The sequence below is a fragment of the Chlorocebus sabaeus genome, chromosome 11 (assembly GCF_047675955.1).
Source record: "Chlorocebus sabaeus isolate Y175 chromosome 11, mChlSab1.0.hap1, whole genome shotgun sequence".
Lineage (NCBI taxonomy): Eukaryota > Metazoa > Chordata > Mammalia > Primates > Cercopithecidae > Chlorocebus > Chlorocebus sabaeus.
In genome coordinates this window covers 103,049,711-103,070,481 of record NC_132914.1, presented here as the reverse complement: position 1 = coordinate 103,070,481, position 20,771 = coordinate 103,049,711, and the positions used below count along the sequence as shown (strand labels likewise).

Here is a 20,771-nt window from a genome sequence, read left to right as displayed (position 1 = left end):
TGTAACTGCCTGTCTTTTGGATACAAGCCATTTTAACTGGGGTGAGATGATACCACATTGTAGTTTTGATTTTAATTTCTCCTATGATCAATGATGTTGAGTACTTTTTCATATACCTCTTTGCCATTTGTATGTCTTCTTTTGAAAAATGTCTACTCAGATCTTTTGGCTCATGTTTCAATCAGATTATTATATTTTTTCCTATAGAGTTGTTTGAGCTTCTTATATATTCTGGTTGTTAATCCCTTGTCAGATGGATGGTTTGGAAATATTTTCTCCTATTCTGTGGGTTGTCTCTTCAATTTGTTAATTGTTTCCTTTACTATGCAGAAGCTTTTTAACTTGATGTGATCCCATTTGTCCATTTTGGCTTTGGTTACCTGTGCTTGTGGGCTATGACTCAAGATATTTTTGCCCAGACCAACGTCCTAGATTGTTTTCCCAATTTTTTGTAGTAGTTTCATAGTTTGAGGTATTAGATTTAAGTCTTTAATCCATTTTGATTTGACTTTTGTATATGGGAATAGATAGGGTCTAATTTCATTCTTCTGCATATGGACATCCAGTTTTACCAGCACAATTTATTGAAAAGACTGTCTTTATGGACATTTTTTTAAAAATATGGGCATTTTAACAATATTGATTTTTTCAGTCCATGAACATGGAATCTCTTTCCAGTTTTTTGTTACCTCTTCAATTCCTTTCACCAGTGTTTTATAGGTTTTATTGTACAGATCTTTCACTTCTTTGGTTAATTCCTAGGTATTTAATTTCATTTGTAGCTATTGTAAATTGTATTATTTTCTTGATTTCTTTTTCAGATTGTTTGCTGTTGGCATATAGAAATGCTACTAGTTTTTGTATGTTGATTTTGTATCCTGCAACTTTACTGAATTTGCTTATCAGATCTAATAGTTTTTGGATGGAGTCTTTAGGTTTTTCCAAATATAAGATCATATCATCTGCAAACAAGGTTAATTTGATTTCTTTCTTTTTAATTTGGATACCTTTATTTTTTTATCTTGTACAATTGTGCTAGCTAGGACCTCCAGTACTATATTGAATATCAGTGGTAAAAGTGGCATCTTTGTCCTGTTCCAGATGTTAGAAAAGAGGCTTTCCTTTTTTCCCCATGCAGTATGGGTCTGTGGGTCTGTCATATGTGGCTTTTATTGTGTTGAGGTATGTTCGTTCTATACACAGTTTTTTTGAGGGTTTTAATGATGAAGGAATGTTGAATTTTATCAAATGTTTTTTCAACATCACATGGAATTATCATATTATCCTTCATTCTGTTGATATGATGTATCACACTGATTTTCATATGTTGAACCATTCTTGCATCCCTAGAATAAATCACACTTGGTCATGATGAATGACATTTTTAATTTGTTGTTTAATTTGTTTTGCTAAGATTTTCTTGAGGATTTATGCATTAACGTTCATCAGAGATGTTGGCCTATAGTTTTCTTTTTTTAATGTGTCTTTGTCTGATTTTGGTGTCAGGGTAGTACTGGCCTTGTCAAATGAGTTTGGAAGTATTTCCTCCTCTATTTTTTGGAATACTTTGAGTAGGGTTGGTATTAGTTCTTCTTTAAATGTTTGGTAAGATTAAGCAGTGTAGCCATCAGGTCCTGGGCTTTTCTTTGCTGAGAGACATTTTATTACAGCTTCCAACTTATTACTTTTTACTGGTCTGTTCTTTTGAATTTCTTCATAGTTCAATCTTGGTAGATTGCATGTATCTTGAAATTTATCTATTTCTTCTAGGTTTTCCAACTTATTGGCATATAGTTGCTCATAGAGACCTCTAATGATACTTTGAATTTCTGTGGTATTGGTCATAATGTCTCCTTTTTCAGCTCCTGTTTTACTTATTTGGGTCTTCTCTCCTTTTTGTAGTTAGTCTGGCTAAAGGTTTGTTAATTTTGTGTATCTTTCCAAAAAACCAACTTTTTGTTTCAGTGATCTTTTGTCCTGTTTTCTTTGATTCCATTTATTTTGGCTCTAATCTTTATTATTAATTTTCTTCTACTAATTTTGGGTTTGGTTTGTGCTTGCTTTTCTAAGTCTTTAAGATGCATTATTAGCTTGTTTATTTGAAGTTTTTCTCCTTTTTTGATGTAGGTGCTTGCAGCTTAAACTTCCTTGTTAGGACTGCTTTTGCTTTATCCCATAGATTTTTATATATTATATTTCCATTGTTATTTATTTCAAGCCATTTTTAAATTCTTTCTTAACTTCTTCATTAACCCACTGGTCATTCAAGAGCATACCATTTAATTTCTATGTGTTTGTATAGTTGCCAAAATTCTTGTTATTGATTTCTAGTTCTATTCCATTGTGGTCTCTGAAGATATTTAATATTATTTTAATTTTTGAATGTTTTATGTTTTAAGACTTGTGTTGTGCCCTAACACACAGTCTATCCTTGAGAATGATCCATGTGCTGAGGAGAAGAATGTATATTCTGCAGCTGTTGGGTGAAATGTTCTGTAAATATCTGTTAGATCCATTTGGTGTATAGTACAGATTAAACCCCATGTTCCTTTGTTGATTTTCTGTCTGGATGCTCTGTTCAGTGCTGAAAGTGGTGTAGTAAAGTCTCCAGCTAATATTGTATTGGGGCACTATCTCTTTCTTTAACTCTAATACTATTTGCTTTATATATCTAAGTGCTCCAGTTTGGGGTATACATATTTACAATTGTTATATCCTCTTGCTGAATTGGCCCTTTTATCATTAGATAATGACCTTCTCTGTCTCTTTTTATGGTTTTTTTCTTGAAATCTATTTTGTCTGATATCAGTACAGCTATTCCTGTTCTTCGTGGTTTCCATTTGCATGGAATATCTTTTCCATCCCTTTATTTTCAGTCTGTGTTTTTATAGTTGAAGTGTGTTTCTTGTAGGCAACAGATCACCAGGTCTTTTTATTAAAATCTATTCAACCACTCTATGTCTTTTGATTGGAGAGTTTAGTCCATTTACATTCAGTGTTATTGTTAAGGATTTCCTCCTGCCATTTTGTTACTTTTTTTCCGGTTGTTTGTAATTTTCTTTTTTCTTTACTTCCTACTTGTCTTTCCTTTATTTAAGGTGACTTTCACCGGTGATATGTTTTAATTCCTGCTTTTTATTTCTTCTGTATCCATTGTGTGTTTTTTTTTATTTGAGGTTACCATGAGGCTTCTAGTTGCATAGTTTCTTAAATCCTCACAACCCTGTGAGATGGGCATTATTACCTCCATGTTATAAATGAAGTAAGTGCAGAGTTTAACTGACTTACCGAAATGACATAGAAAATGGCAGAGTGGGAATTTAAATAGGAAACATTTTGTCCCTAAGATTTTCCAGTGCACTGTCACAATGTCTGTAAGATATCATGGTTCTTGTTGGCCACCAAGTGGTCTTTGGACAGCCCACATGACTTGGCCCTCTGGTGTATGACTTCCCTGGTTTCTCACTCTCTGGTGCTCAGACTCTTGAGATGTGTGGATTCTTGAGCAAGTTGGGATTAAGGATGAAGGGGTTCTTGTTTGCTAAAAGAAATAATTATTTTCCGATTATAAGTTATATATCAAAATTCAGTTCAGTCTTCACTAAGAGACCTCAGTGTACACAGTCTGGTGTTATGGGTCTGCTTTGGGGCCAGAGAGAGAGAACAGAGTTTGTCTAAGATACACCTTCCTTCTTTGAATAACTTATAATCTAATTGGGCAAACAAAAATGACACTGAGACACAGACGTGCACTGAGCTTTCTTTGTGTTACTGATGGAATGCTATAAGGGTTCAAAAAGAGACTGGAGCTCTTGGACAAGCCTCTTGGGGGATGAGGACCTTAATGACATGTGGAATCTGGAGGTGAGCGGGAATATTCACCAGGCATGGACAAAGAGGTAGAAGAAGGAGCTGGTGAGTAAATGTATTCAGGGAAGAGGGAGAGGAAGAGGGAAACTGACATTTACTGATACCCTTTATATGTGCCAGATGCTGAGCAAGGCACTACTCCAGTGACTCCTCAAATTAGCTATGCAAGGTCAGTGGGATTACTTTCATTTTACAGATGAAAAAAATCTGAGGCTCAGAAAGGCTAAGTAATTTGTCGTTGGTCACTCAGTTCTTAAGTGATAGAGTGGGGTTCAAACTCAGTCTTGACTGGTAACAAAATTCATGTTATTCTAATGCTGCTAGGATTTTATAGAATTTCCAACCTCCCCAGAAGAAAAGATCTACACAGGCAACTTGACTCCTTTCTGAACTCATGGCAAGAGAACCTTTGTTTGCTTTTGATGAGGCACAAACCTTGGTCCTGGCTTCTTGCTGATTGGTAAAGGGATACTTGCTGTGCTGGGGCCTCCAGCATGACAGGTCACAAGTCTGGGCCCTATGGGTTGAACATGGTGGACAGGGCCATGCCATGGTTTGGCCAGCTGGGCTTAATCCAACACAAAGGCAAGTTCTGGAAGCTGAAGCCTGAGCCTGAGGATCTAGGTAAGGAGGTCATGTCAAGTTGGTGCTGTCTGGAGAATACAGACAGCCCCGTAGAAGCCTGTGGTGGACAGGTCAGTTTGGTTTCACCGACTGTGTGCCAGATAGGCCTTGTGCTAGGGACCAGAGATACCAAAGTGAATCAGACACAAACTGGTCCTCACTGGGCTCACAATTTTTCTGCACAGATGGGCAAAGAGATAATTTAAATATAACTTTATAAGTGCCATGATTCATTCAGCTATATTCAGCCTTCATATATTTGACTATCTTCTGGGAAGGCTTTTGGAAGGACTGATCACCCAGCACCTGCTTCAGTGTGGACTCTGGGACCTGGGTGTGTCTACATGATCTATGATGCCATGACCCTGCAGGTTATAGCATGCCTAATGAGTGGAATGGTCAATCACATGATCAAAGCATGACACTTAGATGCATTGTTCATTTCTGAATATGCACTTACAAATAAAGGACAGAAAGTTATAATAGATATAACTTGGAATGAAGATTCTTCTTACGTGCTTTGTATATCGAGGTTCTGTCAGTCTCTGCTGGAGCAAAATATATACAGGCATACTTTGGAAGTATTGCAGGTTCAGTTTCAGACCACCAAAATAAAGCAGGTGGCACAAATTTTTTGGTTTCCCAGTGCATGTAAAAGTTATGTTTATATCATACTATAGTATATCAAGTGTGCAATAGCATTATATTGGAAAAACCAATGTACATACCTTAATTTAAAATACTTTATTGCTGAAAATGCTAACAATCACCTGAACCTTCAGCGAGTCACAATCTTTTGGTTGGTGGAGGGTCTTGCCTCAATGTTGATGGCTGCTGATTGATCAGGTGGGTGGCTGCTGAAGGTTGGGGTGACTGTGGCTATTTCTTAAAATAAGACAACAATGAAATTTGTCTCATTGTGACTCTTTTTTTCATGAAAGATTTCTCTGTAGCATATGATGCTTTACGTTAGCATTTTACCCTTAGTACAAGTTCTTTCAAAATTGGAGTCACTCCTCTCAAACCCTGCTGATGCTTTATTAACTAAGTTCATGTAATATTCTAAATCTTTTGTTGTCATTTCAACAATGTTTGCAGCATCTTCACTAGAAGTAGATTCCATCTCAAGGAACCACTTTCTTTTCTCAACTACAAAAGGCAATGCCTCATCCATTCAAGTTTTATCATGAGACACAGCAATTCAGTTGCTTATTCAGGTTCTATTTTAAATTCTAGTTCTTTTGTTGTTTTAACCACATCTGCAGCTGCTTCCTCCACTGAAGTCTTGAACCCCTCAAAGTCATCCATGAAGGTTAGAATCCAGATTATTGTTAATGTTAATATTTTGACCTCTCCACATGAATCATGAATGTTCTTAATGGCATCTAGCATGGTGAATCTTTCCCAGAAAGTTTTTGATTTGCTTTGCCTGGATCCATCAGAGGAAGCACTGTCTATGGCAGATATAGCCTTACAAAATGTATTTCTTAAATAATAAGGCTTGAAAGTCAAAATCACTCCGTGATCCAAGAGCTGCAGAATGGATGCTGTGTTAGCAGACATGCAAATAACGTTAATCTGCCTGTACATCTCCATCAAAGCTCTTGGGTGACAAGGTATGTTGTCAAAAAACAGTAATATTTTGAAAGGAACCTTTTATTGTGAGCAGTAGGTCTCCACAGTGGGCTTAAAATATTCAGTAAAACAGATGTGCTGTCATCCAGGCTTTGTAGTTTCATTTATAGAATACAGGTAAAGTAGATTAAGTTGAATTCTTAAGGGCTCTAGGGTTTTCAGAATGATCAGTGAGCATGGGCTTCAACTTAAAATTACCAGCTGCATTAGTCCTTACATGACAAGAGAGTCAGCCTGTCCTTTGAAGCTTTGAAGCTAGGCATTGAATTCTCTCTAGCTATAAAAGTCCTAGATGGCATCTTCTTCCATTAGAAAGCTGTTTCTTCTATGTTGAAAATCTGTTGTCTAGTGTAGTCACCTTCATCAGTTATCCTAGCTAGATTTTCTGGATAACTTGATGCAGCTTCTATATTTGTACTTGCTGCTTCACCTTTCACCGGCTTCTTTCCTTAAACCTCATGAACCAACCTCTGCTAGCTTCCCACTCTTCTTCTGCAATGTTCTCACCTCCTTCAATCTTGATAGAATTGAAGAGAGTTAGGGCCTTTCTCTGAATCAGGCTTTGGCTTAAGGAAATGTTGTGGCTAGTTTGATCTATCTAGAACTCTTCACTGAAACTTTCTGTGTATCCGCAAGAAGGTTGTTTTGTTGTCTTACTAGTCATGTGTTCACTGGAGTAGCACTTTTAATTTCCTTCAAGAGCCTTCCCTTTGCATTCACAGCCTTGCTAGCTGTTTAGTGCAAGAGGCATAGCTTTCAGCCTATCTTGGCTTTTGACGTGCCTTCTTTACTAAGCTTAATCATTTCCATTTAAAGTGAGAGCTGTGTAACCCTTCCTTTCACTTGAACACTTACAGGCCATTGTAGTGTTATTAGTAGTTCTCATTTCAATATTATTGTGTCTCAGGGAATGAAGAGGCCCGAGGAGAGGAGAAAGACAGGAGAGCAACAGTCGATGGAGCAGTCAGCACACAACATGTATCATTTAAGTTTACCATCTTTTAGGGACACAGTTCATGGCTCCTGAAAACAATTACAATAGTAACATCAATGATCACGGCTCACTGATCACCATAACAGATGTAATAGTGAAAAAGTTTGCAGTATTTCAAGAATTTCCAAAATGTGGCATACAGACACAAAGTGAGTCCGTCCTGTTGGAAAAAGGATACCATTAGACTTGCTCGATTCAGGGTTGCTACAAACTTTCATTTTGTAAAAAACACAGTATCTGCAAAACAAAATAAAATGAAGCATATCAAAACAAGATATGGCTGCAATTGTTATGGCAAAATGCTATGATAACTACTGATAACAATAAAAAATTATTAATTTCAAATACAAAATAATTCCCATACCTTTCAAACAGTTAATAAATGGAGAGATAGTATGATGCTAATATAGATATTTTAAAAGGAGTAGGCTAGCTAGATAACTTTAAAACCTAATAGCCTCTTTGAGCCAACAAATCTTTAAAAAGTTTGAATAATAATACATGACAGGATAATAGAGAATAGTTCCCATTAGAATGCCCATGCTTGTAGAATTATTTGTCACACTTCTTAAATAACCTTAAAGAACTTAACGATATTTACTTTCCATTTCGGCCATGAGTCTTGGGAGAAATGTTTTATTTGGAAAGCACCACCTCTTGTGAGGATGAATTTAAAAAATTAAAATGCCAAGTTTCCCCCCTCAAAGGGGAAAAACCTCCCAAATCATGTGAAGCACCATCTATACTAAGTCCTCAGACGTAAAAGAGATACATAATAAGAAGAAAATAACAGCGTGTAGGAGAACAGTATGATACTCAAATTGTATTTTATTCTAGTGGATCAAACTGTAAGAAATAGACTTCACAGAAACCCATTTCAGCCCTGGGGCACCAGAGGCCTCACTCTGCTTAGTGCCTTTCAGAGAGGAAGAACAACCCCGGAGGTGGTGGCAGCATCCATGCCAGTGGTCGCTATGGCACCACTGGACAGAAAGCGCCCTGCTCCTCCATTCCTCAGTGCAAGTGCCTCGAATAGTCGCCATAGTGACTGCTGCAGTGGATGGCACTGGAAAATCACTGGGCAGCACTCTGACATCAAAGATTTGAAATTCAACTATTCATTTTATTTTCTTTCTTTTCTTTTTCTTTAAGAGACAGGGTCTCATTCTGTCACCCAAGCTGGAGTGCAGTGGCGTGATCCCAGCTCATTGAAACCTCAAACTCCTTGAAGTGGACTAAAGTGAGCCTCTTGCTCTAGCCTCCTGAGTAGCAGGAACTACGAGCAAGTGTCCCCACGCCTGGCTAATTTTAACTTTTTTTTTTTTTTTTTTTTTTTGTAGGGACAGGATCTCATTGCCCAGGCTCTGGCTAGTTTTTAATTTTTTTTTGTTTGTTTGTTTTTTGGTAGAAATGGGGGTCTCACTGTATTGCTCAGGCTGGTCTTGAACTCCTGAGCTTAAACAATTTTCCTGCCTTGACCTTCCAAAGTATTGGGATTACAGGTGTAAGCCACCATGCCCAGCCTATTAATATCTTTAATAATACAACTGTAATAATAAGTCAGTCATTGATAGAATTTGAAATCCTTCAGGCCTCACCCACGTTGTTCCAAAACTGCTATGGTCACTAGCTCTGCATGGCCCCAACGAGCTTCATGTAGGTGCCGACATCAGTGCCTGGCCTCAGGCCCATGCATGAGCCTCTCACGTCCACCTGGGCTTCCCTGTTGGCTCCAAGGGACCTCACCACATGCCCTGCTTGAGCAGCCTGTGGTCCAGGGGAGTTAGTACCCGCTGTGGGGGCAGCAACCAACTGATGATGGGAGCTGGTGAATAAGTTCTTCCCCTTTCCACTGACCATACATAGCCCTGAGACACCATTCATGTATTTCTCAGGGACTAGTCCCGCAGGATCCAACAGTCAGCACACACGGCTGTGGCCACTTCGGTAATGCATCTTCCTCTTGGCTCTCCCTCTGTGGTGGATTTAAAAATATGTCCACAAGTTCTTTGATATTCATCCACTCAACAGATGGAGTTCCACTTTTCTCCCCTTGAGTGTGGGCTGTATTTATTGCCTCCCTTGTAGAGAATAGATTTTGGCAGAAGGGATGAGATGTCACATCCAAGGTTAGGTTATGAAACCACTCTGGCTTCCTTGTTGGGGTCTCTCTCTCTCTCTCTCTGTTAAGGGGTGAATTGTGTTCTCTCAAAATTCACATGTTGAAGCCCTAGTCCCTGTGCCTCAGAATGGGACTGTATTTGGAGATAAGGTCATGATAGAGGTGATTAAGCTAAAATGAGGCCACAAGGAAGGTCTGTAATCCAATGTGACTGTTGTATTTTTCAGAAGAGGATATCTGGACACTCAGAGAGACAGCAGGGACACCCATGCACAGAGGAAAGGCCATGTGAGGACGCTGTGAGAAGGCGGCTGTCTGCAAGCCAAGGAGAGAGGTCTCAAGAGAAACTGGCCTGGCAGCCACCTTGCTCTCAGACTTGTAGCCTCCAGAATGGTGAGAAAACAAACTTCTGTTGTTTAAGCCACACAGTCTGTAGTACTTTGTTATGGCAGCCCAAGCACACTAATACACACTCTCTCAAATTCCTCTTTCTCATCACTTGCTCTGGGGGAGGCCAGCCACTGAGCCCAGCCTCCCAGGTTCCTGCCCCTCAAAACCTTGTGGGATGATAAATGCTTGTTGTTTTAAGCCACTGAGTGTGGGGGTAATCTGTTACACAGCAATGGAAAGCTAATGGCCCCTCCTTCCTTACCTCCTTGCCCTTGTCTTCACCCCTGTGCCCAGGGATGGTCCCTATGGAGTGATATAATTCTCATAAATCCTCTGACTCAGGCCCTACATTCTGGGGGAAACAGACTAGGATCATCCCAGATTTCCTCTGTGAGGCTCACAGTCTGCTCTGACCTTGGCTTTGGTTGATTCTTGCCTTTTAACATTTACCTATTTAGGATTGGGTCAGAATGTGTATTCAGTGCACCTTGAAGTCATGTCATGGAATCAAAATGTATTAATCAAACCCCTACTCTGCGCAGAGACTGTGCTGGTCCTGTAATAGAAGATGGTTAGGAAAAGCAGATATGCTCCTTTCCCCAGGATGCACCCAGGAGTTGGGGGGCACCTGTAATCAAATATGTATGACTTCATGAGGAGCCTCCTGAGATTCCAGCCCTCCTCTAAGCCCACAGGGTGTGCACTTGGCAGAGCCTACCTAGAGGCTTTGGGACCCCCTCCTTTCTAGCCTCTCTTTCTAGCCTCCCTTTCATGAAAAGGGAGTGTCATTTATGACACTCAAGAGCTCAGCCCCTGAATGTGTAGTTCTAGTTTCCTATGTCTTCCATTTCCTCCTTTCCACAGGTGCTTTTTGAGCACTGCTATTTGAGAGACCAGGTGGAACAGTGGTTATAGGCAGAGACTGAGGGGTAAGACTGGCCAGGCTTCAATCATGGCCCTTCCTCACTAGCTGCAGGACTTAGGAAAGGTAAGATGCCCCAGATCCCTGATTTCCCCATCTGTGATGTCTTGTGAGCATCAATGCTTATCATAGATTTATGGTGTTCTGGATAGAACCTGGCATATAATAACTATTAGCTATTAGCATGTGCTTAGCACAAAGGAGGGAGTCAAACAAGAAGTAATCTGTACCTCCAAGAAGCTATGAACATGGGGGCACTCACATCAACACGTCTAGCTGTTTTGGAGGCCTTGAACAGAGTGCCTAGTGCCCAGCACAGTGCCTGGGTCTGGCTGGAGTGCAGTCAAAGCTTGTTGAAGAAACCCAGTTGTGCTAGTCTGAATCATGGCCCTCAAAGATGTCCACATTATAATCCTCAAAACCTGCAAACATGTTCCCTTACATGGTAAAAAAGGCTTTGCAAACGTGATAAAGTTAGGGATCCTGAGATGAGAGATCATTCTGTATTATCTATGTGAGTCTATTGCAATCACAAGGTCCCTAGAAGAGGAAGGTGGGAGGATCAGAGTCAGAGGAGGTGGGATAGGAAGCAGAGATTGGAGTGATGTGGCCATGAGCCACGGAATGCAGGTGGCCTCTAGAAGCTAAAAGAGGCGAGGAATAGATTCTCCCCTGGAGCTTCCAGAAGGAACCAACTCTGCCAACACCTTGACTTTAGCCCTGTATGATTCATTTTTGACTTCTGGCATCCAGAAATGTTAACAGTAATTTTTGTCCTTCTAAGCCACAAAGTACCTGGGAATTTGTTATAGCAGCAAGAAGAAAAACAATATACCAGTCTCATACTCTCTGGGGAGTTGGTGATGAGAGAGTCGGTTCCCCTCACAAAGGAACTTTGTTCCTCTCTGGGGGGCCCAGCCAGCTTAAGAGGCTTAGGAAGGGAGAGAGCCAAGGTTCAGAGGTGAGGAGTCCTGTTTCCCCTGCATCCCTGGCAAAGGGCCTCCAGAGGAGGAGGTGTGGGGTCTCACACTGCGGCCTCCCCGGGATTGGCCTGGGGAACAGGTCCTGGGATGCGCCAGTGCCCTGAGCAGGGCTGCCTGTTTCCAGGGAGCAGGAGAGCTGGGGCAGCTTACGGAGTATACCCCAGTCCGTGTAGGAGGTGGGTGCGAACAGTGTGAGGGCGGCAGTACACCACGACCGAGGCACCCAGGAATAGATCCTGTGCTGGCCCCAGATTCTTTCTGGAGGAAGTGAGGTCCTCACACCCCACCCACAGTTAGAGCAGAACAGGTCTTTTACAGCCTGACAGAGAAGACGTCACTCTCCAGAGCTGGAAGACCTAGCTTTTGATGCTGGCTCTTGCTCATTGCCCATGTGACCTTCAGCTAATCTCATAACCTCTCCAAGCCTCAGTTTTCTCAGCTGTAAAATGAGAATAATAAAAGTAGTAGTAGCAGTAATAATCATCATAATAAAAAGTATCTAACACTCCCTGAGGGCCTAAACATGCTGGGACATTCTAGATACTATTTTATTCCAGATACTAAGCACATTCTAGATACTATTTTATTCTAGATACTAAGCACATTCTAGATACTCTTTTATTGAGATTCCATCCCAGAACACTCCGCTGGGGTGGGTCCTAGTTTTGTCCCCTTTCTAAAGATAACAGGACTTATCCCAGGGAGTTGGATTGAGTTTTAATTCAGTGAGTTAACATTTATCAATCTTTTCCTGGCATATGGTAGTGTACACAGTAAATGACATATCCGTTATTATTATTATTTATCCCCCATGGAGAGCCAGGATCCCCCAGATTCTTCCATGCATTTTGTGATGAGTTTGAGCCCCTCTGAAGGCTGCTACAGATGCTCTGTGAGTCACGCAGATCATTTGGTTTACTTCTTAGTGCCCAGCTTAGCACTGGGCATGCCGTGGGAGCTGGGGCAGCAGGTCTGGGCTGCACTTCCAGCAGAGTGTATGTGGGCCCCAAAGCCCTTTCACAGATGTGGTTTGTTTTTTACCCCTTGGATTGGTCGATAAACCTCAAGGCCTCTTCTGAATGATAAAAGCAGTGATCAGATTAGTTTTTCCTCCTGCACCCTGCAAATGACTTTTTAGTGTCTCTGTCCCAGGTGGCTTGGATGTCCAAAGCCCATTGGAGCCAGGCAGTTGATTCAATGGTGAACATTGTTCTCCCTGGGAGCCAAGCCCAGCCACCTCTCAGGAGTGCATGTCTCTGAGCATTGCTTGGTTCCAGCAGCATGAATCTCAATTTCTTTTGACTCAATAGCAGTAGAGTCCTCCCTTGGAAGTTACACTGGGTGAAGTATTGATTGGAGCAGATGTAATGGACTCATAAGCTTTCTCAGTGCTGAAGAATATTGGCTTCTTATAAGTGTCTTGGCATTTGTGGATCTCCTCTCATTGGGTCCTAGATGAAGCCCCACTGGGGCTGTCCTCTGTAATCAGAAGGGCAGGCTTCACCCTGTGAGATTGGGTTACACTCCAAGCATCTGTCTCCCCAGGTTTCTGGGTGAAATCATTTTCAGCTTACTGGTTGACAAGCTACATACTGTCATCCCTGATGGATGGGATGGTGGGAGAAAAGCTACCACCTCATTAAGGGCACAGGTTAACTGAGGGTGATGGATTTTCCATAGCTCTGAGAAAGTCTACAAATCCTTTGTATAAACACTAGCTTGACAGTGAAAACAATTTTCCCTTCTTTTGTTGAGGGCAGCAGACAGAGTAAATATTGACAGATGGACAGGTGTGCTTTGCTAAGAGGCCCACGGCAGGTAAACGAAGCAGGGGAGGAATGCTTTGGTTGAGTCATTGTCAACAGAGGGAAAGCCATTCTCTTTGGGCTCCATGTTTGGTATGATGGAGATTTTATGAGCCTGAAGAGGCAAGTTGGAACTTTGTAAGACAGTGAAGTCACATCTAGGGCTTGACTTTACCCACCTCCACCCCCCCAAGATTCTGATGCAGAGGGCCTGAGGTGGAGCCCAGGCATCCACCTGTATGTTTACAAAGCTTCCCAGTGGTTTCGGGGGATGTGGTCCAAGGTGGTGAGCCCTCTTAAGACAAAAATGTTTGTGTTTAGTGTGACCCTACTCCCCAGGCATTTCCTGAATATGCTGTCTGGTCCTGAGAGCTTGGGGACAGTGTAGATGATGCAAAGATACTACCTTAACCGAAAACTTTTAGAATGTTCAACTTGGACATTGCTGGGAAGAGAGCCTCATCAGGTACAAAGGTAGATGTCCCAGTTGGCTTTCAAAGACCCTCAAATTAAAATCCAAACCCTGATAGGCCCCACCTGATCTGCCTAGCCCTCTATCAATCCCTCTGGCCTCTCTGCCCTTGCTCCCTGCACTTTAGGCTCTTGTCCTGATGAGTTCCTTTCTCCTCTGGCCCCCTCCACACAGGCTGTTCCCTCAGCCTGGATGCTCTTGTCCTGCTTTCTGTAAGACCATCTCTGAACCACCCCCGGAGTTCAGAAGGTGTTCCCCATTATTCTCCCTCCTCATACTCTGTTTTCTTATTTATGAAAGTGGTTGTTTTTTGCTTATTGATCATCTCCCACATCAGACTGTAAGTTCCATGAAAGCAGAGGCATTTTTTATTTCTACTACCATTGTGTCCTCAGAGCCCATTGGACTTCCCGGCACATAGTATGTGTTCAGTACAGGTTTATGTGGTGGCTGAATGAATCCACACAGAGCTGAATGAACTCACCATCTGTATTAGTCTGTTTTCACGCTGCTGATAAAGACAAACCTGAGACTGGGTAATTTATAAAGAAAAAGAGGTTCCACGTAGCTGGGGAGGTCTCACAATCATAGCAGAAGGGGAAAAACACTTCTTACATGGCAGAGGCAAGGGAGAATGAGAGAATCAAGCAAAAGGGATTTCCCTGTATAAAACCATCAGATCTCGTGAGACTTATTCACTACCAGGAGAACAGTATGGAGGAAACTGCCACCATGATTCAAGGATCTCCCACCGGGCCCCTCTCACAACATGCGGGAATTATGGGAGCTACAATTAAAGATGAGATTTGGGTAAAGACATAGCCAAACCATACTACCATCCATCCTCAAAGGGACCTAGAGACCACAGCCTGATGTTTCAAGAGTCCAAGCTATTTTTTCTAAGAAAGGAACAGTTAGTGTGAAATAATGAAGTCGCATTCTTGGCTTCCTTAGTAGATGGCCCTCACGGTCTTCTGGCATTGCTTTTTCCCATTGAGTCATCTCTCTCCCATTTCATTCTAGGCTCCCACCCACCTTCCCTCACTCATGCCATGCCCTTGTTTCCTTCTTTAGGGAAAATCACAAACCACTGAGAAAAAAACTTCTCTCAATGTTCTCACTCCTTTCTCCTTTCCATTTTCATTTATACCCATGTCTTTCCTACCTTATAGTCTCTCAGAGGCTGAGATTTCTTGCACTGAGGGTAGAACTAGGTCTGGGAAGGGGCCTGGAAGACACATGGGTCCTGGAAGAAGCTGGCAAGCAAAGGAAAACCTCTAATATTTTCAACTGCCTTTGGTACCCTCCACCCTCTAAATTAGCCTCGGTGGGAAAGTAGGGGCCCACTCCAGGCGGGGGCTACCATAAGCCATCTCTTGTCACCAAATCCTTCCTCTGTATATACCTTTCCACCAAGTCATATGATACAGATGAAATGAAGTTTGCCTTCAAGGTGTTTAGAGTCAAATTTAAGAATCAGGTTAAGTATCTCAACCTCGAAACACACACACACATACACACACACACACACACACACAACAAAAAAATAAAGATGGACAGAAAGGGGATCCATTGTATTGTTAGATCAAAAATTTAAAAATATAAACCTAATTGAATTCATGCTTTATGGAAATAGCTTTTAAGTGGTAAATCAGATTAGCACAATAGCATAAGATGGCAGGAAAGACAAGAAGATAAGGACTTTGGTTTGTATCCTACTTTTACTATTTGCTAGACGTTGGTAAGTCACTTAACCTTTGATCTGGAAACTAGGAATAATTTTTAATTTTTAAGGATTAAATAACATTATTGAAGTGAAAGTTTCTGGTACAAAGTAAGTACACAGAATAAAATTAGGTCACATTTATTGGGTGCTTACTGTGTTCCAGAAACTTCAAGATGCTTTGCCTTTGTTAACTCATTTAATCCTCACAACAGCTCCATAGATGTTTCCCTGCTTTACAGACATGGAAACTGAGGCACAGAGAGGTGGCAGAACATGCCAGCAAATGGGGACTCAGAATTTCTCTACAGAGGCTGGACTGTCACCAACTTTCCACAGTTCCCCTCTGTCTGTAAAAATTGCTTTCTTTATGAGTCTGTTCATCAGGGTTCTGCACTGAAATGAGGGAAGAGATGAAAATAGTATCACTTTAAATTTTTCAGCATCAAACTGGAAGGTCAAAGCAGATGGGTATGTCCTGGGATGAAAAAAATAAGTTGAGCACCTCATGTTTTTCAAAATATTTCTTCATAAAAGAAGTAGAGACTGTTTGAATTATAAGGGCTGTCATTTGTCATGTAAGATATCATTCCCTCTCTGCCAATGCAAAAATCCCCTCTATTGGAATTTGACCTATTATGGGAGCTTCTACTTGAGTGGGGCAGCCCAATGCACTTGAGTTTCCTTATCCTTTTGACAGGTGACTGCTGCTGGTCCCTGGTGCCCTCTGTACCCGTGGACTGCACCTACAAGGTGCCATTCTCATCAGCAAATGGCTAGAAGTTCAAACTTACATGAGTCAACATTTCCAAGGATTTATATTTGTAAGTATTTCTATTCCTACTCTCTTCACTAGATATTTACTGCAAGTGCCTATGTCCAGGAATGACATTTCTATGTGGGCAACAGAGCTGACATCAGCTCAGTGTTTCCTGTTTCAGCCTGATGTTTCCATGTCTCAGTATTAATTGTGGCAGTATAGAGGGTTTTAACATCCAGAAGACACCTCAGAGCAAGAATATCTGCCCCCACCCTCCCACCCCCCAGGCCCTGAAGTCACTGACACCTTTGACACTATGCTTCATCTTTTGTAACTCTAAACTAAGTTCTTCTGACTCCAAAAGGTCGGTGTTTAATTATTTCATTCATTTCCCCATTCTTCTATGAATCCATCCACCCATCCATCCATCATCCTTCACTCATCATTTATTCATCCATCCATTAATCCATCATCCATCTACTCATCATCCACCATCCATCCATCTGCCCATCATTCATCTACCAATTCACTCATTCATCCATCCATCCATCCATCCATCACTCATCTACCCTTCCATTCATTATCCATCATCCATCTATCCACCCAACCATCATCCATCCATCCATCCATCCATCCACCCATCATCCATTCATCCATTTGTTATAACCACATATTGAGCACCAATTGTGAGTCAATCCAATTCTCAGTGCTGAGGAATTCACAGTGAATCAGGCACTTAGCTCAAGTCTACAAGGGGCCACCATGTCACTCCTACCATCTTTTAGGTTGTACTTGCTCATACATCATCTCTAAGCTTCCTAAACTTCACTTACTTACCACTTGTACAAATTCACAACTTTCACCTATAGCTTGTAGTGTCATTTGCTTAATATTTGTCTTTATGTAAATTATCCTATTTTTAAAATCAGTTTCTTTTAAAAGGAAGCTTTATATTACAGGTAACATTATACATTTGACATAAGTTGTATGTTTTCATAAATAATTAAAATAAGTGCATACAGTGTTCACCTGTGCACCTAAAACCATCTCAGTTACCACCAATGGTAATTACACAACAGTTTGAGAAACTGAACTATGTCATGTTTGTCACACAAAGTCACTCTGAAATGATTATGAACCCCATTTCCAAATGTAAATTCTCAAATGAGGTAATTCTTCTAAGGATACATTGTTGGCAAGAATTAGAATTTAAGACTGAAACTCAGATCTTCTGGCTGAAAGTCCAGAAAATCCCTTAGAAGATGGTAAAGTTCCGAGATCGCGCCACTGCATGCCAGCCTGTGTGACAGAGCGAGACTCGTCTCAAAAAAAAAAAAAAAGAAAGAAAAAAAAGAAGATGGTAAAGTTAATTGCATCAGATAAAAAATTGAACAGAATATAATAAGATGTAGTATATCACACTTAGTGTGGTTAAGTATGTTTTTGTGAAGCTTAATCATGGTTTAAAATGTGTATCTTACTGTAAGGCTTATAGTCAAACACGTTTGAAAATCATTGCTTTACCCACCATGCCATTTGGAAACTGGGTGCCTTGTTGGCACTCTTGGCTGGAAAGCACTGCTGCACTGCAAAACTCCAGGGATTGTCATTCATATCATCATCAAATCTGCTCTACTGCCTGCTTTTATAAAGAAAATTCTACTGGGACACAGCCGTGCCCATTTGTTTATGTACTGTATATGGCTGCTGTTATGTACAAATAGGGTTGCCATATTTAGCAAATAAAAATACATGGTGTCCTGTGTGTTATTCAACAACCCTTATTACAATGACAGAATTGAATAGTTGTGACAGAGACTGTATGACTTGCAAAACCAGAAATATTTATTATTTGGTCCTTTGCAGAAAACATCTGCTTATTTCTTCCCTGTATGGATGGCACCTTCCGGAACTGTGCAATGCCCAGGCTATGTACATGCACATAGCAGTACTATAGTTGGCCAGTTGCCCCTTGGAAGCTGCTCTTCCTTCCAACTTCCTGTTCTTCCATTGCATTTCAGTGTTTGCTTCTTTTCAGGGCTCTGAACCCAGGTTGTGTGAACAAAGAGAGCTGAGCTTTCCCTCCGAGGAGCTGTCTCCTAATGTCTCCCAGAACTGCCCTTTATCCCTGCTCCTGGCTGCCCTCATAGCCACTGCTACTCTTCCCAAGCCTCTGGCCCCTTAGGACATATGAATGGAGACATTTGGACCCTTTTTGTAATAAACTCTGAGTGACATTCTTAAACAGAGGAGTGGGGTTTGGGAATAATGTGAAAAACTGTGAAATTCTCCCAGTGTGAGGGGCCCAGCCCAGTTTTGGACAGTGAATCATGGCCTTGGCCAAGATGTTCTCATTAAAATCTCTGCTGACCTCCTTGGAGGAGTAAAACTATTGCCTGCAAAATAGGCAGCTTCTCAGCCTCCTCCTCCATAACCCGGCCTCACTCCCTGGTGGTCTTATTCCACATATCCTTTCCATCTCTGTCCATCTTCTTTTTGCCTTATTTCAACTATTGAGGTGAACCTGGCTTGAGACCTGCCCATGTACAGTAACTAGAACGGTAAGATAGGTAAGATAGAAGTGATAGCTCAATTCCTTACTATAATTCCCTTGTCATTTCTTTTACTATGTATTTTTAAATTCAGATCATGCCTGGAATGATGCATTTGACTCCTGGATCCCACGTCAAGGCAAGCACCAGGAGCTGGAATGGTCTAGAAGAAAGCCAGCAGTGTGGCCAAATGCTGGAAGGGTTTTGTTTTGTTTTGTTTTGGCACATTTGAGTGGTTTGGGGTTTATAGAACATTAATGTTGGATGGAATCTCTAAAGAAAAACCATGCAAAACCATAGTGAAAAAGTGGCTGCAAGGTTCACAGAAAACTTGGATGTGATCGTAGGTTGTCTTTCAATGTATCCATGGGATGAAACTAGTAAAGGTTCTTTGCTTTCTGTTTCTAGCTTTTTCATTGTCATCGCTTTTGACAACCCCATCAACATGGTATGGTCTACATAACTAACATTTATTGAGTGCTCACTGTGGACCAGCCACTGGGGTAAGCACTTTACATACATTACCTTACTTAAACATCACAACAACCCTATAGGGTAGGTATCATCATCCTCATTTCATAGAGTTGGAAACTAAGATGTTGGGAAGTTGAGCCACATAGCTAGTGATATCAGACTGGCCCTTAACCACAAATCTTTTAAAATTTATACTGAGTGTGTGTGTGTGTGTGTGTCTACTGTGTGTGGCTTTCCTGTGCCTAGAAAATGTCTGGCACATCGTAAGTGATGGATAAATATGTGTGAAGTGAATGAGTGAATGGCACCAAAGTTGGTGCTCTTGGTCATTTTGCTGGTGGGTCTCAAACTTGGCTCTTCATTGGAATTGCTTCCACAACTTTTCAGAAGGCAAATACTACAGGCCCCTCTGGAGATTCTGAGGTGAGGCCTAGGAGTCTGATTTTTAAACCATTTCCCAGCAGATTCTGATGCAACCAGCTCAGCTTCAGGCCTGCAGACCAAAATTTGACATCCACGACCGCCATGCTATCCTGCCTCTTAAAAATTTGCAATTTTTTAATGCTTCTGCAGAACAAATAAAACCACAATTTATGCTTCACAATTCGTATAGCTCATCTCATGTCCTTCTCATAGACTTTTCACATTTCAGAATGTTACAAATTGCTTTCTTTTCTTGGATATCAGGATATAACATTGGATCTTGGAAGGCAATTACCTCTGATGAAGGCCCCAAAAGTTACACAGCTATTTCTTGTTCTCAGTCTGATTCTCTTTCTACTAAAGAAACCAGCCTCTCTTGTTTATTCTAGAGGAGAGAAGACTCGGGGCAATTTAAGCACCTTCGAATTTCAGTGACACTGAAGGAAGAGGGACAAGCTTGTTCTAGTTATCCCTGGGATAAACCTAAGGCTGGGATGGTCTGTATGACTTGTTTTGCCAAAAGAGAGTTCCAGGTTACCCCTCTTTTCCAGATGCAATTATTAATAGTTCCCCTATTTAGTTTCAAGCGTGAGCCTGTCTTTGGACAATAAATAATATGGTCATTCCATGTAAGACTAGAAAGAAAAGACCTACAAGGAGATACGTTTCTGGTCTTTATAAGGAAAGAATTTCTAAGAGACATGAAAAAAAAAAAAAATGAAATCAGGCCGCCAAGTCAGGGAGTGAGTTTCCTGTTTCTGGAGCTGTTAAAACAGCTGGCACATGGCTACTTGTTGAAGATAATGGAAAAGAAGTCAAGCATCCGGTGAGCATTGGAGGTCCCTTCTGAATAAGTGTCCAAAATTCTCAGGGGGCACCAGATGCTGCGGTGCCTGTTCTGTGCTAGGGGCATGTGTCACCCCCACACCCACATGGAAAGATGCTGCAAACAGCAGAGCCTTCTCTTCTCCCTCTTGGCAGGCTATCTCATGGTCAACCAACACAAGATGTTTTCCCACTAC

The 20,771-nt window shown here is 41.2% G+C and overlaps 1 long non-coding RNA gene across 1 annotated transcript; it reads left to right on the top strand.

Annotated features, from left to right (window-relative positions):
* The first annotated feature begins 9,489 nt into the window (after positions 1-9,489).
* Positions 9,490-19,342, top strand: LOC140712881 (uncharacterized). Its single transcript, XR_012094690.1, has 3 exons — positions 9,490-9,638; positions 16,241-16,364; positions 18,947-19,342. It is a non-coding gene; the product is annotated as an uncharacterized lncRNA (long non-coding RNA).
* Positions 19,343-20,771: the final 1,429 nt, after the last annotated feature.